Source organism: Eubalaena glacialis, chromosome 2 (assembly GCF_028564815.1).
Source record: "Eubalaena glacialis isolate mEubGla1 chromosome 2, mEubGla1.1.hap2.+ XY, whole genome shotgun sequence".
NCBI classification, from domain to species: domain Eukaryota; kingdom Metazoa; phylum Chordata; class Mammalia; order Artiodactyla; family Balaenidae; genus Eubalaena; species Eubalaena glacialis.
In genome coordinates, this window is record NC_083717.1 from 12,639,362 (window position 1) to 12,656,443 (window position 17,082).

General features: G+C 38.8%; 2 long non-coding RNA genes across 3 annotated transcripts in view; one reads left to right on the forward strand and one right to left on the reverse strand.

The window, feature by feature from the left end:
- Nucleotides 1-421: 421 nt before the first annotated feature.
- The window catches only part of LOC133084819 (uncharacterized), a 29,788-nt gene continuing 13,127 nt past the window's right edge, over nt 422-17,082 (reverse strand). The window contains exon 4 of the long non-coding RNA XR_009699471.1: nt 422-500. This is a non-coding gene — a long non-coding RNA (uncharacterized LOC133084819). The remainder of the gene's footprint in view (nt 501-17,082) is intronic.
- On the forward strand, nt 8,679-12,699 carry LOC133084818 (uncharacterized). Of its 2 annotated transcripts, none has more exons than XR_009699470.1 (3): nt 8,679-8,703; nt 11,717-11,827; nt 12,606-12,699. It is a non-coding gene; the product is annotated as an uncharacterized LOC133084818 (long non-coding RNA). The 2 variants fall into 2 exon arrangements; XR_009699469.1 differs by lacking the exon at nt 8,679-8,703 and adding an exon at nt 11,040-11,135.

Consider the following 17,082-nt stretch of genomic DNA (forward strand, 5'->3'; position numbering starts at 1 on the left):
AGATGACAATCTCTCTCAAAGCCACAGTTTTCTCATTTCCAATATGGGAGTAAACATTAGCAATTCAAAGATTATGATGAGAATTAAATGAGATGATACAAGAGAATGTACTTTTTAAAAATTCCCAGATATTGTTAATATTTATGTAACATGGGATCATAATTCTCACCTAGATAAGTGTATCTTTATTTAATTTAAATATTCTCTTAAATGAAGTAATATGATGTCTGAGACTTGCTTTATAATAGAGATGGGGCAGAAGACAGAGGCTATAGAGAAACTAAGATCGGCCGTGTGTTGATGATCCTTGAAGCTGAGGGATGGGTACGTGAGGGTTCACTATACAATTCTGTAACTCATGAAGATTTCCATAATTAAAAAAAAAAAGTAATTCCTTACTTTGGTTATTTACAATTTAATTTTACTTAAAATAAGTTTTGTGTAGTGGAGAGTGCAGGCTCTTGAATCCCAGAATTTGTGTTCCAGTCCTGTTTTTCCATCTGCAAAACAGAGGTGATAATTTTAATTCCTATCACATAAAAGCTGTTGTCAAACTTGGATGAGAAAAGCCTCATAAAGCCTCATGTAGCATACACAGGGCCAGAAGTCTAGTAAGAGCTTAATATATTACATTATGGAACCACCTAAAAACAAACCAATGTACTTAATTATAGGCATTCTTTCCGTTTAGCTCTTGGAGTGACTAAATGCTTTTAACTAAAATGAGATAACACCAAGTTAAACCCTGCTTGAAAGTATTCAAGAGGTATATGTAAACTTACTCAAAAACTTAGCCAGCAAACTTTCATTAAACTGACATGTTCAGTGCCAATTTCCCCAAATCTTATAAAATTTCTACTTAAAGGTCCACCTAGTATTTCAGAATTTTTCTCATCACAATTTGTGGTCAAATTATTGCTATAATGGTGTTATAATTTATTTATAACAGTATCTAAAACAGGGTTTCCCTTATATGAATAGAGAAAAGTACCCTATCTTTTAAAACTTATCTAAGCAATATAGAAAAACTCAAAGAAAGGAAAAAATGTTCCCAATTTCTCCACTCAGAAAAAAAGGCTCTTCATATTTAAAAACTCAATCTTTTCTTCCATATCACCAAATATTGTATGTAGTTTTGATTGTATTTGACAAACCAAGAACCTTAGCCACAAAGTACCATACATTTACTGAAACAAAGTAGACATCTTTCTCTTTCAACTGGGGGCATTTCCATATGCTTCAGTGCAAAGCTCTTGAAATCAATATAGTTCCACTAAATTAAAACAAGAAAAAACAGGGCAAGCCTCAGTCATATTCTAGTATTGTGCTTGTTTCCCTGGTGTTTGTTTTATTTAACATTCCAAAAAAATGGAATTAGGCAATGGCATGTAAGTTTCACATGCCAGTTAAGAATTAATTTTAATATAATTTGAGGAGCAAACTTTAGCTGCTGGAATGCTGCAAAAGAAGATTATTTTAGAAGGTCAGGGAAGCTTTAGAAAAACTGATGAAATGTACACACACAAAAAAAATTTTTGCCACCTTCTTTTAGAGGGGTCTCCAGCATCCTGCAGTCCAGCCAAAGATTCCCCTAAGGTCATGGACTCTAGTCAAAAGCCTTGCTCTGGTAAGCCTATTTTTAAATTTTAGGATAAAACACTGCTGTTCTGAGAGACCTTTGGTCCAATGCTCCTGTATGAGCCTAGGAACCCTGATATTCACCAGACAGTTATTTTTTCCCTCTTTCTTAGGGAGAAAAAAAAAAATGAAATTAACAGACCATGACTTCTATTAAGCAACTTACCACAAGGCTCTGCAGGCTCTTCCCCAGAAGACAAATATTGCAACAAGGGAAGACTATGTTATGTTTGCAAAATGCTGGTAAGAACTTTCTCTCAGTTCAAAATGTGTGTACCCTTGCCAGTTAGGGTAAATATTACGGGAAAACTGCCCAGTGAACATGCCCCCAGTGGGAGGAGAGTGGTGGCTGGCTGTCTTCTCACTGACATTTTCTATTCTAGAGGAGATGGTAAGGGCAGAACACTGCCACTCTTTAGAGGAGAAGCTCGCTCAGCTGGGTCACAGAGCCCCTCTGTGTGCTGCAGGCAAATCCCTTTGTATTCACTTTTGCCGGAGTAAATAAGAGTCTAAGACTGTTTAAAGATTTTATGAAGAAATATCTCATTTGTAGATGCCTGAAAATCAGTGAGCGTACTATCTGGGTACAGCTTAACATAGTTGTGGGTAGAAAACAAAGAGGACAGTTGAAAAACCCTTTGACTAATCATTAACTTTTGGTGCCCTCAAAGTCCTGCTCCTTGTTAACCCTAGAGAATCAAAAGTATGCTTTTTAAGAGAAGTTCTTTATCCCTGATTTTGGCAAGGTCCTAAAGCAATTACCTTTTAAGGTCAGACTGCTTTACAAAAATATGCACATAACCAACCTGCAATGCTGTTAGATGCATTTAGCTAAATCCTGCATTCTGTGTTTCTTGAATTGATTTAATGTAAGTGAAATGAATAGAGAAGCCAAAATACCATGATTTGCCAAACACCGCAGAGTGGTACCAGACACAAATTAATGTATGAGAATGTATCACGGGAATTTAACTATAAGCCTTTGGTATTGAGTAAAAATGGGAAGAGGAGGACAAAGAACCAGAGGGGTAACAAGGAAGAAGGAGGAGGGGGAGAGGGAAAAAGGGAGGAAGAGAAAACAATTTAAATCATGCTGGTGATCTACTACAGATGGGTGCTTGAGTGTGTGCCCAGGAGGTCAAGCAGAACCCAAGGAGCTGGTCACCCCGCATCCACAAATTCACAAATAGCTCATTGAAGAAATTATGTTTGCAAACATAACTTTCACTAAGTGCTGCCATTAGAACATGCAAGACACTTTACGATTTAAATTGAACTTGGTGACAGTATCTTACACTACTTCCTAAATTGTACTACTCAGTGCCAAGAAAATATGCTTATTTAAGAACAATTAGGAGCCTTTTTGCCACAAGATGATAGACAATCAACAAATTTAAAATACCCTTCAACATGTTTACCACATTTAAAATGCAACTCCTGGACTTCCCTGGTGGTGCAGTGGTTAAGACTCCACGCTTCCAACGCAGGGGGAACGGGTTCGATCCCTGGTCGGGAAGCTAAGATCCCACATGCCGTGTGGCGTGGCCAAAAAAAATAATAATAATAAAATGCAACTCCTGCTGAAATTACCATTTTACAAGCATACACAAATTTTGAAATGCCAAACACTCAAGAAACAAGCTCCTCTGGTCTGTGAAACATACTCGTAGGTCACAAATCAAAGCATACTTGGAGGTCGTAATTGGTCCCTTGGCTTTTCTTGAATTATTATGGGAGAGGAGGGAGACAGAAAGTTGGTTATTATTGCCCTTAAACAAATAGACTGCCAGTTATTTCTCCAGCAAAAATGGGCTTACTTGAGATCAACAAAGAATTGCAAATGCGGTCTATAACCATGCCGAACCACTGTGCAAGCAGAGAACTCTTTTAAAGCAAGCACAGCAAGCAGAGAACTCTTTTAAAGAGGGGAAAAGAAAGTCGGAAGTGCTATAGTAAACAAAGAGTCCATTGGAGGAAATGAGAGTTCAAAGTATAGCGGCTTTTCATTGGCTGAGTTGTGGCAGTCTCTCATTGGCTGAGCTCTTGCCAGGCGAGAAAAGGAAGTCTTCTTTTTTCCTGTTGGGCTCCACTATTGTCACAGGGCATGAGAGGTCCCCCTCCTGGCCTCCTGACTCTTCTGAGCTTTTGGTTTATTAATCTTTACATTATTAAGTCTGTTTTCTCTCTACTCTGATTAACCTGTTCTATTGCAGTTAAAACGAACAGTGGTATTTGGAGGAACCAGTGACATATCTAGTACATCTAGCATATTGAACAATCAGAGTGGATCATTTTTTTTTTTAGTGGATCATTTTTAACATCCCCTTCTATATGCCAAAAAGTAATAATCGTGCAATAATCACTAGTAATCATTATTTTCTTCTTCTTTACTTTTAAAACAAATAATTTATGCTCAAAATAAAAAAGCAATTTCAATTTTGAAGATATTATTCAAATTTAATAAAATATCTCACATATGAGCTAAAATTTGCATTTAACAAATAAAAATATTACAGGCGTATCTCAGAGATATTACGAGTTCAGTTCCAGATCACTGCAATAAATCAAGTCACACAAATTTTTTAGTTTCCCAGTGCATATAAAAGTTGTGTTTATACTACACTGTAGTCTATTAAATGTGCAACAGCGTTATGTCTCTTCATCTGTTAAAGTTTTTCAAGAGACTGTAGCTGTTCAGTCACATCTTCAGGTTCCACTTCTAGTTTTCTTGCTATTTCTACCACATCTGCAGTTACTTCCTCCACTGAAGGCTTGAGCCCCTCAAAGTATTCCATGAGTGTTAGAATCAACTTCTTCCAAACTCCTGTTAACGTTGAAATTTTTTCCTCTTCCTGTGAATCACAAACGTTCTTAATGGCATCTAGAATGGTGAATCCTTTCCAGAAGGTTTTCCAGTTACTTTGTCCGGATCCATCAGAAGAATCACTGTTGATGGCAGCTGTAGCCTTACAAAATGTATTTCTTAAATAATAAGACTGGGAAGTCAAAATTATTTCTTCATCCATGGGCTCCAGAATGCATGTTGTGTTAGCAGGCACGAAAACAACATTAATCTCATTGTACATCTCCACCAGAGCTCTTGGGTGACTAGGTGCATTGTCCAAGATCAGTAATATTTTGAAAGGATCTTTTTATTTTCCATTTATAGAGCACAGGCAGAGTAGATTTAGCATAATTCTTAAGGGCCCTTGGATTTTCAGAATGGTAAGTGAGCACTGGCTTCAACTTAAAGTCACGAGATGCATTAGTCCCTGAGAGAGTTAGCTGGCCTTTTGAAGCTTTGAAATCAGGCACTGACCTCTCCTCGATAACTATGAAAGTCCTAAATGGCATCTTCTTCCAACAGAAGGTTGTTTCATCTACATTAAAAATCTGTTGTTTAGTGTAGCCACTTTCATTAATTATCTTCTGGATAACTTGAGGCAGCTTCTATGTCAGCACTTGCTGCTTCACCTTGCACTGTTATGTTATGGAGATGACTTCTTTCCTTAAACCTCATGAACCAACCTCTCCTAGCTTGAAACTTTTCTTCTGTAGCTTCCTCGTCTCTCTCAGCCTTCATAAAATTGAAGAGAGTCAGGGCCTTGCTCTGGATTAGGATTTGACTTAAGGGAATGTTATGGCTGGTCTGATCTTCTATTCAGACTGATAGAACTTTCTCCATATCAGCAATTATGCTGTTGCGCTTTCTTATCATCCGTGTGTTCACTGGAGGAGCACTTTCAATTTCCTTTAAGAACTTTTCCTTTGCATCCACAACTAACAGCTAACTGTTTGGCACAAGAGGCCTAGCTTTTAGCCTGTCTCAGCTTTTGACATGCCTTCCTCACTAAATTTAATCATATCTAGATTTTATTTAAAGTGAGACATGGGGACTTCCCCAGTGGCGCAGGGGTTGAGAAACCGCCTGACAATGCAGGGGACATGGGTTCGAGCCCTGGTCCAGGAAGATCCCGCATGCCGCGGAGCAACTAAGCGTGTGGGCCACAACTACTGAGCCTGCGCTCTAGAGCCCGTGAGCCTCCACCACTGAGCCCACGTGCCACAACTACTGAGCCCGCGCGCCTAGTGCCCGCGAGCCACAACAAGAGAAGCCACCGCATGAGAAGCCTGCACACCACAACGAAGAGTAGCCCCCGCTCACCGCAACTAGAGAAAGCCCGCGTGCAGCAACAAAGACCCAACGCAGCCAAAAATAAATAAATAAGTAAATATTTATTTATTTAAAAAAATAAATAAAGTGAGACACGTGCAACTCTTCCTTTCACTTGAACACTTAGAGGCCATTGTAGGGTTATTAGATGGCTTAATTTCAATATTTGTTGTGTCTCAGGAAATAGGGAGGTCTGAGGAGAGGGAGAGAGATGGGGAAATGGCCAGTTGGTGGAGCAGTCAGAACGCACATAACATTTACAATTAAGTTCACCATCTTACATGGGTGTGGTTTATGGTGCCCCCAAACAATTACAGTATTTACAATAGTAACATCAAAGATCACTGATCACAGTAACAAACATAATAATAATGATGAAAAAGTTTGAAATGTTTCAAGGATTACCAAAAGGTGACACAGAGACTTGAGGTGAGCAAATGCTGTTGGAAAAAAATACACCGATAGACAGGCTCTATGCTGGGTTGCCACAAGCCTTCAATTTGTAAAAGACACAGTATCTGCAAAGCACAATAAAATGAGGTACGCCTGTACACTTTGCAATTCAATGTATAGTTGATTTACAATGTTGTGTTAGTTTCAGGTGTACAGCACAGTAGACACATATCCATTCTTCTTCAGATTCTTTTCCTATATAGGTTATTACAGAATATTGAGTAGTTTCCTGTACAATACAGTAGGTCCGTGTTGCTTATTTTATGTATAGTAGTGTGTATGCAATTCACACTCATTTCCACTCTTTTAAATTAAACACAAATAGAAATCCAAGGGGTCACAGAGAATAATGGATCTGAAGTAATTCAAATCATTTCTTGTGGACATATTCTTTCACATTAATACCAATAAGGCACATTAATACCAATCAAGCTGCTTTGCTCTGGGGTAGAGTCTAATAGGTCCCAAATCAGGATGCACAACAGACTTGCCTGGGAAACGTAAAATATACAGATGCTCAGGACCCACCCCAAATCTACTGATTAAACATCTCAGCAGGATAAACCTGGAAATCTGAATTTTAAGACACCACCTACCTCCCTTTTCTCCACCCCCCCCACCCCATAATTTTGATATTTGCACCAAGAACTAAAGTTTGGGAATAGTTTACAAGACATCAGTAAATCTCTTTAGGGGCGCATTTATTTTCAGTGGGAAAAACCCATTTGCATCATTACTAGTATCAGAATTACCCTGGACTCTGGTAAACATGCAGATTCTTCACTCCTACCCAGGACTCTAAGGGTGGAGTACCCAGGTGACTCTGAAGTACCCAAACCTTGAGAACCATTGCTTTAAGGTAGTCTTTCCTTTTTTTTAATTGAGGTATAATTGGCATACAACATTATATTAGCTTCAGGTATACAACATAACGATTCAATGTTTGTATATACTGCATAATGATCACCACAGTAAATTGTAGGGGAGGAAAAAAATGTCATCTATCTTCTAGGTTCTTTGGCTGGTCTAATAATTAAGTTGAATAAGACAGATTAACAGGAGAAAAACAAATTTAATTTGGGAGTCCCAAAGATATGAGATCCAAGGGCAGGCAAGTCGGGCAGTCAAGGCTTATATGCCATCCTGAGCTAAAGAATGGGATAGGGGCCTGGGGCTTCAAAGGGAAGGAGGATCATTCACAGGACAATAAGGGCAGGTGTTTGTTGGTTGTTAGATGTTTGCTCTGCCATCAGGTAGGTCATTCCAATAAAAGTTATCTCTGGTAATAGCTCTCTCTCTGAGCCAGGCCCCCTATCTAAATTCTTTTAGGTAGTTAAGGGCGAGATTAAAAGCTCTTCCTGAGTCTTTGGGGGACCTTGATTGTCTTCATCTCAAAACAATCCACATGCCAAAGTGACACATTTTAGGGAGGCTTATTCTGAACCCCTTCAAAGTCTAGTTAACATCCATCACCACACATAGTTATAAATTCTTTTTTCTTGTGCTGAGAGCTTTTAAGATCCACTCTTTTAACAACTCTCTCAGCAACTTTCAAATATACAGTACAGTATTATTAACTATAGTCACCATGCTGTACATTGCATCCCCAGGTCTTATTTACTTTATAGCTGGAAGTTTGTACCTTTTGACTAAGGTGGTGTTTTCTAAACTTGAGAAATCTAAAGAATTCTGAGACATTTGTTAAGTGTAAGGATTCCCTTTCCTACACCCTGTTCAGGACAATTGAAATAGAATGATTTTCTGGGAGGGGCTTGGTAATCTTTAAATGTAACAAATCCCTCCAAGAAATTTTTATCACTAGGCAAATTAGGAAACACTGCTTGAAGTCAGCAGCAGCTCGCATTTATTGAACACACACTGCGTGCAGGTACAGTTCTAAGTGCTTTGAGTGTATTTGCTCATTTACCCCTAACAGCAGCTCCATGCAGTATCGTCTCAGCTTCATTTCGCAGAGTAAGTGCCCCTCTTCAACAATCCATTAAGGGTGGATTTTACCATTTGAATCTCAGGGCGATCTCATTTTACATATTCATAGTTTCTTAGATTAGATTCTGAGCTCTCTAATGCCTTTGAGATTAAACACCAATTCAGTTTTCTTTAGAAAGCACACAGTAAACTTCTTTGCATAACATAGGAGCTCTGTACATAGCATTGCTTCTAAGACATCAAAGGGTCATTGTGCTTTTTGTCCAGTGCCTTTGGCAGTGGAAAAGCCTACCTTGATTTTGCAGATGTGGAGACAGAAGTTGGCAGTAGAACCTGCTGCTGAAAGCAGAGACCTTTTGGGTTACTCTGGCTGAGTCAGAGTCCTTCAGAAACTGAACCAGGAAAAGGAAAACAGAAAGATCATCTGGTTTGGCTCGCTCTCCTAGCCCGGATCCTGGCCGGGGAAGAGAATTTCAGTGGAGAAGAGAAAGGTAATAGATATTTCCAGTTTCCTGTCACACCCTTTCTCCCACAGGCTTATCCACATTCTAATCAACCTTCTGAGACTAATAGTTTCCTATTTACTAAAAGCTCGTACTCATCGTTCCCTTTCTAATTCCTTTTACACTTGCCTGATTTGCACATTTTATGCTTTCCTAGTCTCTGATTATTCAATAACGCAAAAGCTAACACGTCTAAACTTTGTGCCACGCATCTCCAACCTTGAGGCAATCGGAACAAATGGGTGTGCTGTTTCCTTATCAACTGTTACCCTAACTCCTTCAATGTAAGGAAGCTTTCCTTGCTCTGAAATTCAAAATCACTTTCTTGAAACTTAAAAATGTACTTTAAGTACCTTTTATTGTTCAAGTTTTCTTTTAATTTCCATTCAGGTTTTTCTATTTAATATTAACAGACTGGGGGAAAAAAGGTATCCAAATCTCCATTTTTTCCCTCAGATAAAGCTAAAAGAGAAAGACTCATCAGGTTAATAATTTACATTTTAATTTAATCTAAAATCATGCACTTGGTAGGAGAAAGAAGCAAGATTTGAAAGCTATTGTGTCTGATTTTGAAGTCCATGCTCTTTCCACCATATTGTGATACTCAGTGTTCAAGCTATTTTGTTCACTGTTTCCCATGTGTATGAATTATCTCCTCAAATAGATTAAAAAAACGTTTAAACATGGAGTGCCAAGCAGGCAGCAGGAATGCCATAAAAGAAGTGATGACTTCTCTCCTCAGCCACACCAACCTCATCTGAAATCACCAAATCAAAAAACTCAACCAAATTGACTTCTCAGAATTCCTATACCAGAATCAGAAATCCTTTGGTGATGTTCCCAGAATATAGGACCACTGCTCAGGCAAACTTACCATTTGTTCCTGGAGGTTTCATACCCTGTGTGACCTCCTTGCATGATACAGCTCCACTCAGTAGACAACTGACCACAGCAACACAGGAACTGTATCCTGTATTATTCACTTGGAACTTTAAAAAGTTAAGGCAGGACATCATGTTTAATATTTAATGAGTCTATAGGTTCTGTTGTCTGTTTTGCATACCCAGTAGTACACTTCTGTTCATTATCTTACTGTAGATAGATGAGACGGCAATGATGTATAGATCTCTTCCAAAACTTCAGGTGAAAAATAAAAGAGGGTAAAGATCACCTTTCACCTAAGAAAAATATCTCTAGGTATTGGGTGGAGCTCAGATTCTCTGTTCACTCACTACCAGTTTCTGGACCTATACAACCTGAGTCGGTCAGCTTCTCTCCGTGGTCATTGCCCCTCACCTGATTGACGCTGCCAGCCTTCTTGCCCTGACTATTGCAATAGCCCCTTCCTCTTACCTTACTGCAGTTTATTCTCTACTCAGCACAGTGATATTTCTAGACACTAAGTCAAAGGTTTTATTTTTTACTGTCCTATTTAAAATCCTTCAACTTCTTGGAGGGAGCTCTGAGGGAGGTGGCGGGGGAGAGAGGAGCCCTGAGTGATGGAGGAAAAATAAAATATAAAATCCTTCAACTTCTTCCTGATTTGCTGATTATAAAGTCCAAACTCCTTGCCATAGTCTACAAGACTCTATATGGCCTGTCCTCTGCCCACATCTCCACTCACATAATATCTCATTGCATAAATATCTGTTGAATAAGTGAATGAATAACACTTCCTTAACTTTTCAGATAGAAATCAGTTTCCCAAAAACCATAGTGCCAGAACATAACAAATTTATTTTCATGTGTTCATCTGGATGGCAACTAGTTGGTCGTCGGTGCAGGTAAACATGTCTATTATTCATCTTTATCTCTGCTGTGTTCAAGCAAAGAAAGTTCACTCCACTCCCACCCAACCCCCTTTGGTATTTTGTGAAAGACTCTTAGTTTTTCTTTTTTTGGCTGACAACTGAATGCAAAATCCTGCCATAATATCCAGAATATATTAGCCAAATAGTATACTCTATGAGGGCATCATGTTTGTACTAAGGATCATCAGTTGGCTGATATCTATTAGTTAAAATCAATCAAGTAGTAGTAGCTCTTCTGGTGGTGACAGATTTGATTGTTAATTAATCATAACATCAATGAGAGGTTCTTTAAAATTCATACAAAAGGTATTTTTTTAAAAGAATCTGCTTTTAGAATTTAAGCAAACAGTCATTGCTTGTCATTTTGCTAAGCTCACTACATTTTTGATCTACAAGTGCATTTAATGAACTCAATAGCCAGCAGTTAGTCAGATTAAAAGACTGAGAAATGTCAGTACAGGCATGATCTGTGAATAGCTGACAAACATTACTCAGTTACTGGATTTCAGTTGGACGACGGGCAGGCTTATTAAAGTGCCGATTCTGTTGTGGGAACCCTCATCAGAAGACACTGCTTTATCCTCAAGATGTCAAACTTGCTTCCAATGGGTAAATTTATTTTTTAATTTATTATTTATTTATTTATATTTTATTTTTGGCTGCGTTGGGTCTTAGTTGCGGCATGCGGGATCTTCGCTGAGGCATGCGGGATCTTCGCTGAGGCATGCGGGATCTTTCACTATGGTGTACAGGCCTCTCTCTAGTTTCCAGAGCGTGTGGGTTCTGTAGCGTGTGGCACGCCAGCTCTAGTTGAGGTGTGCGAGCTCAGTAGTTGTGGAGCACGGGGCTTAGTTGCCCCGCGGCATATGGGATCTTAGTTCGCTGACCAGGGATCGAACCCCTGTCCCCTGCATTGTAAGCAAGATTCTTTACCACTGAACCACCAGGGAAGTCCCCCAATGGGTAAATTATCGTGATACAAAAATAGACTGCAGATAAAGCCCTCAATTTTACTTGGGTAAATCCCAGAGTAAAGTAACCCAGATTGTTACTTAAATTTACATTTAGAAAAGTAAAAGATTTCAGATAAAAATATAAGTTTAGTTTGAAAACATAGACTATTATTCTAGATTATGATTTTCTTACCTATCTCTTATTTAACTAATATTTATTTATACTTGGTTTGGCAGGTGAAAGAGCTATCTGGATTCTCGAAGGAGACTCTTCAAATCATGCTTAAAGGCTCAAATTGAGCTCTTACCTAATCAGATCAATGATATATTTTCATGATCCAGGATGAGGTATGATCCACAATGTCTTTCCTTCATTCCTATTTTGTTTGCTAGAGTAGCCCGATTCTCACTAGATCCCATTCAGCCTGAAACTCCACTTTCATATATAAGTCAGCTAGATTATCTCTCAAAGGCAAATGAAAAAAATCTAGAGTCTTATTTCCCAGAGATCTTTAATCTAGACTGAAAGTAAATCCAGATGCTTAAATATTTTAATATATTTAGACAGGATCATTTAGTTTGTTACTTTCAAAATATAATATTTTAAATTTAGATCTGAATGACTCTAGTGTGCAGAATTGGCAAACGTGCAGAACAATAAGACAAATTTACATTAACGAGTTTTATTACATCAACTGAGGGTCACAAGAGCTTCACATGCTCTAATAAACCCAGGGAATGCATAAGAGCCAACATTGCCAAGAACAAATTAAAAGGAAAGTTCAGATGTCAGACTTGGTTCGTTGACATCTTTGGAAATGTATTGTTTTCGAGTTGAAAATCTAACTGCTTTGAAAATAAATCTTACCATTATTTAAAGAGAATTTTTTAAAATAATCACTATCATAAGGAAAAGTCTTGGTTTAAAAAAAAAAATCTAAAGTCTAATAGTAACTTTCAAAAAAAAAATCAAGTGAGGAAATTAAAAGATGGAATATATACTATAGGCCACAAGAAACTTGGGCACAAATTGAGTAGTTCTTAGAAACTGAGGCATAGCCTGCTCAAAAATAATACTTCTCATATAGGGGTAAATTGCTCTAATATATTTTTCTTTGCTTCCCAGGAGCACGACACAACTTGGGCATAAAGGAGAAAATGTGTCAAGTTAACTTTCATAATGCTGCAATTTCTCTTCCTCCAAAATCCATTTCTGTGTTACATTTAAATGTTAACATGGTGAAACTTAAAGAAAACTTAATCAGGTATACAAAGTGAATTAAGAAAACATTTTCTTCCCAAATTTAATTCAAAGTGAATTTGAAAAAACAAACAGGAATAAACTACTGGTATCTAATGGAACCATATGCCGGCTCACACTGTTTTTTATTCAAGCCAACACTGTTAACCTAATTCTCTATTTTAAATTAACATTAATTTATTTTTCAAACTAAGCTTACAGGTTAAAATGTCTTTAACACAAATTGCTGTAAAGAATTTTTTACTAAGAATTATTTCAAATCCAAAGAAAATAACCCCTATACTGAAAAAGAGATTTAATCACTGTTGCTATACATTATTTTTTTTCACTAATAGTCAACAACCTAGTTAAATTTTTCTCATGCTTTATAGAAAAAAAATGTATAAGAGTATTTCATTTGACCAAATTCCATATTTATACATCTGTACATTTCCCCCATTTCTAGATCCTGGATAGCCCAGAGGCACCCAGAGACTTGGCTAGAAACATCTATAGTTACTTACTCATTACCAGTCCTTACTCATTAGCAATCCAGAGAAACAGTTTGAGATCTGGGTCACTCTTGAGTATTAAGGTCCATCTTGCATTAATTAGAACTGATTTAACTGCAAGCATCCCAACCAAAGAAATGTATCCCTGAGATTTAGAGCATCCCAGAGCACTGAAATGAGTGCAAACTTTATAAGTATCTTAATGCTTTATCTTCATTTTTCTGCTAATCTCATGCTGGAAAATTCATGTTCCTTAAAAAAAGATTATTTACCTCTGGTCAGTGGTAAGCTGGTAAATGTTTAACAACAGCTCTGTGGAAAAGGAGGAGGAGGAGGAGAAAGCAATAACTCTGATTGGTAGCACTGCCAAATACTGTGGTGTAAATACTTCCACCGTGGCTGATTTCCAGCCACCAATGGGATATCAGTGAATGCAGAATTGGGAATAGAAGCTCAGTAGGACACTATTACATCGTATTTCCACCGTGCATATCCAAAGACATAAATGAACTCAAGGCCATATACAATAGTGAAATGGAGTAAAATAGGAAGTGATGACTTGAGTATTTATTACTTTTGTTTTTTATACAGTGGATTTAAGTTTATATAATGCAATTTTAAATAATGCCTGAGTTTAACAACCACTTCACCAAGTTCCTGAAAACTGAACAAGCAGCTCTCATGAGCCACTAAAAGCGGATTCCCGCACACCCCCGCTATCTTGTTTGTCTCTCTCCTTGGGTATGTTTTTGTTCTTTTCTCTGAAATTTTAAGTCAAATACATTATGTCTTTTTGTTTTCTTTTTTGTTTGTTTGTTTATCAAGACGAATAAGGAATTTAATCATGTGAATAATTCTGGCTACATACCATGGAGATTATTTTTATATAAATTTTTTAAAATAAATTAATTTATTTATTTTTGGCTGCATTGGGTCTTCTTTGCTGCACACGGGCTTTCTCTAGTTGCAGCAAGCAGAGGCTACTCTTTGTTGCAGTGCGTGGGCTTCTCATTGCTGTGACTTCTCTTGTTACAGAGCACGGGCTCTAGGCATGTGGGCTTCAGTAGTTGTGACACGCGGGCTTCAGTAGTTGTGGCTCGTGGGCTCTAGAGCGCAGGCTCAGTAGTTGTGGTGCAGGGGCTTAGTTGCTCCGTGGCATGTGGGATCTTCCTGGACTAGGGCTCGAACCCATGTCCCCTGCATTGGCAGGCAGATTCTTAACCACTGAGCCACCAGGGATGTCCCCATGGAGATTTTTAAATATTTTTTCCATCTATTTTGTAAATAGTCTGTTGTTTGTATTATTGACCAGATACTATATAGGAGCCTTTGTGGGTTTCGTCTTTTGTTTGCTTGTTTATTTCCATCAGGTTGTGTTTTCTTTAAACTTACTAATTTCTAATTTTGCCACAGTGTGATTTGAGAATGTCGCCTATATAATATCAGCTCTTAAAGTTCATTCAGATTTTACTGTTGTGAAATATTTGTTAGTAATAAGAATAATAAAAGTTACAATTATAGAGTAGATCCCAGAAACATATACCCTTTAATCTTCTCAAGAATCTGATATAATAGTGTCTTAACTCAGAATACCTATGAAACAAAGCTGAATAAAACCCTCTTTGCAATGCTTTGTGGGCGAGTATAATACCAGGGCAGCAAGGGGAGGGAATGAGGAATAAGGGAGGAAGGAAATCTCACAAGACAGCTGCACGGTCACCCAGGACATCTCCAAGGTGAGTATGTGGAACCAGTGCACCTCAGAATAGTCCACTGGGGAAGAAGAAGAGAGAGAGGGTTTGGCCTGTGGAGCTTGTCGTTCTACCTTCTAGTGTCAAAGTTCACCCTAAGCAGGCATTAACACCCTGCGGTAGATTGTTTGCAAGAATGGTCGCAGTAATTCCTCCCATTCCTGACTGCATGGCCCTTCGAAATGTGAATGCACAGCAATTCCTAACGAGAGGAGGAATTTTTGTAAAGCAATTATACTCCAATAAAGATGTTTAAAAAAAAAAGAGGAGGAATTTATTTCTCCAGCCCTTGAACCTTGGTTTGGTCATGTGACTTTGGCCAAGGGGACATTAGCAAATATGATGCTGAACAGAAAACTTGAAAAGTGCTTGAGCATCCGGGCTTGCCCTCTCTTACTGCTGGGAACTTCTGCCACCATGAAAATGACCCTGGGCTGATCTGCTGGGTGATGAGACACTCATGAAGTTGTCTCAGCTGACACTGACCCAACTGCCAGACATGTGGGTGAAGCCCCCCCGCCCGGCAAGACCAATCAGCCTGCCAACCAACAGACCTGTGACTCCATTCTACATCAGCCAGTCCCAGATGAGCCCAGACTATAAGAACGGCCCGATCATCCTTAGAATTGTGAGAAATAAGTGTTTGTTGTTTAAAAGCATTAAGTTTGGGGCTTTGTAGCAAAAGCCAACTGATGGACTATACCACACTTCCAGATTGGGTTACTAGCCCGTTAAGTAGGTGCTGGAGAAGCCAGATCCTCTGACCCATGTTTCAGTGTTTCCTTGGAGTCCAGAAGAAGCGGAAGAAGTTGTATTATACTTCTTGGGCTCCAATCCAATGTCACTGAAACCACTACAACTCCCACCATGATGGGTGCCATGCTGAAGCCACACTGCAGAGGAGGTGAGGGCAGCCAGTGGTGCAAGGAGACGAGGTGATGGGTGAAATATCCACAGAGCAAGGACCAAAGTCCCAGTGTGGAGGTAGGGCCAGGCAATATGGGGGAGTGCATAAGCTCTACAGACAGCTGCTTTTATCCTGCGTGAAATAAGACTCAATTTGTAAGTAATGAAAACTAACTTGAAACAGCTTAAGGGAAAAAGGTTAATTTATTACAAGGATGCAGAAAGGCAGTGGGGCCTTCGAAAGGGGTCAGTGTCAGAAAATGAAAATCTCAGGACTCTCTCTCCATATATCACCCAGATCTCTCTGCACAATTACTTCATGCTTCTCTCTTTCTGCAAACGCCCTACTTTCTCTGCTCCTCCAGGACTCTGTGGAAGAGATTACACATATGGTCCCCTAAATTCAAAGGTTACTATTCCAGGCCCACAGATGTGCCAAATTTCCAAATGAAAGAAACTGAGTCTGGCTGCAATCAGACGTGCACACCTAGGTAGAATCAGCCATGGGGGGGCAGGGGGGGTGGAAGTCTTGCCAGTGGTTGATTCCAATGGACAAGGGCAAAGGGAAGTTTCCAGAGAAAGGGGGTGAGAACTGAGAAACCCCAAAGGTGTCAACCATATTCACCCAATTTAAAAGGTGAAGACATCAACCAAAGTTCGGGGAGAATAAGGAACTCTCTCCCTGTCTAAAGTCACACACACTTCCAGTGGCAAGGTCTTAATACAGATCTGATCTCAAATCCCAAACCCTTTCACTTCTAGCAGAATTATCCCATGGGATCTTACCAAAACATATCTAAGATATTTGTGTTTTCTATAATTAGCATGTTTAATTCTATGAGAAAAAACACAAAATTATCTCTTAAGCCAAGATACATCAAGGAAAATCACTCCCTGAAAAGGGAAACCGTGTACACTGCTGGTGGGATTGTAAATTGGTGCAGCCACTATGGAGAACAGTATGGAGGTTCCTGTAAAAACTAAAAATAGAAATACCACACGATCTAGCTATTCCACGCCTGGGTATATGTCCAAAGCACATGAGAACACTAATTTGAAAAGATACATGCACTCCAATGCTCATAGCAGCATTATTTACAATAGCCAAGATATGGAAGCAACCTAAATGTCCATCAACAGATGAATGGGTAAAGAAGATGTGGTATAACAATGGAATATTACTGAGCCATAAAA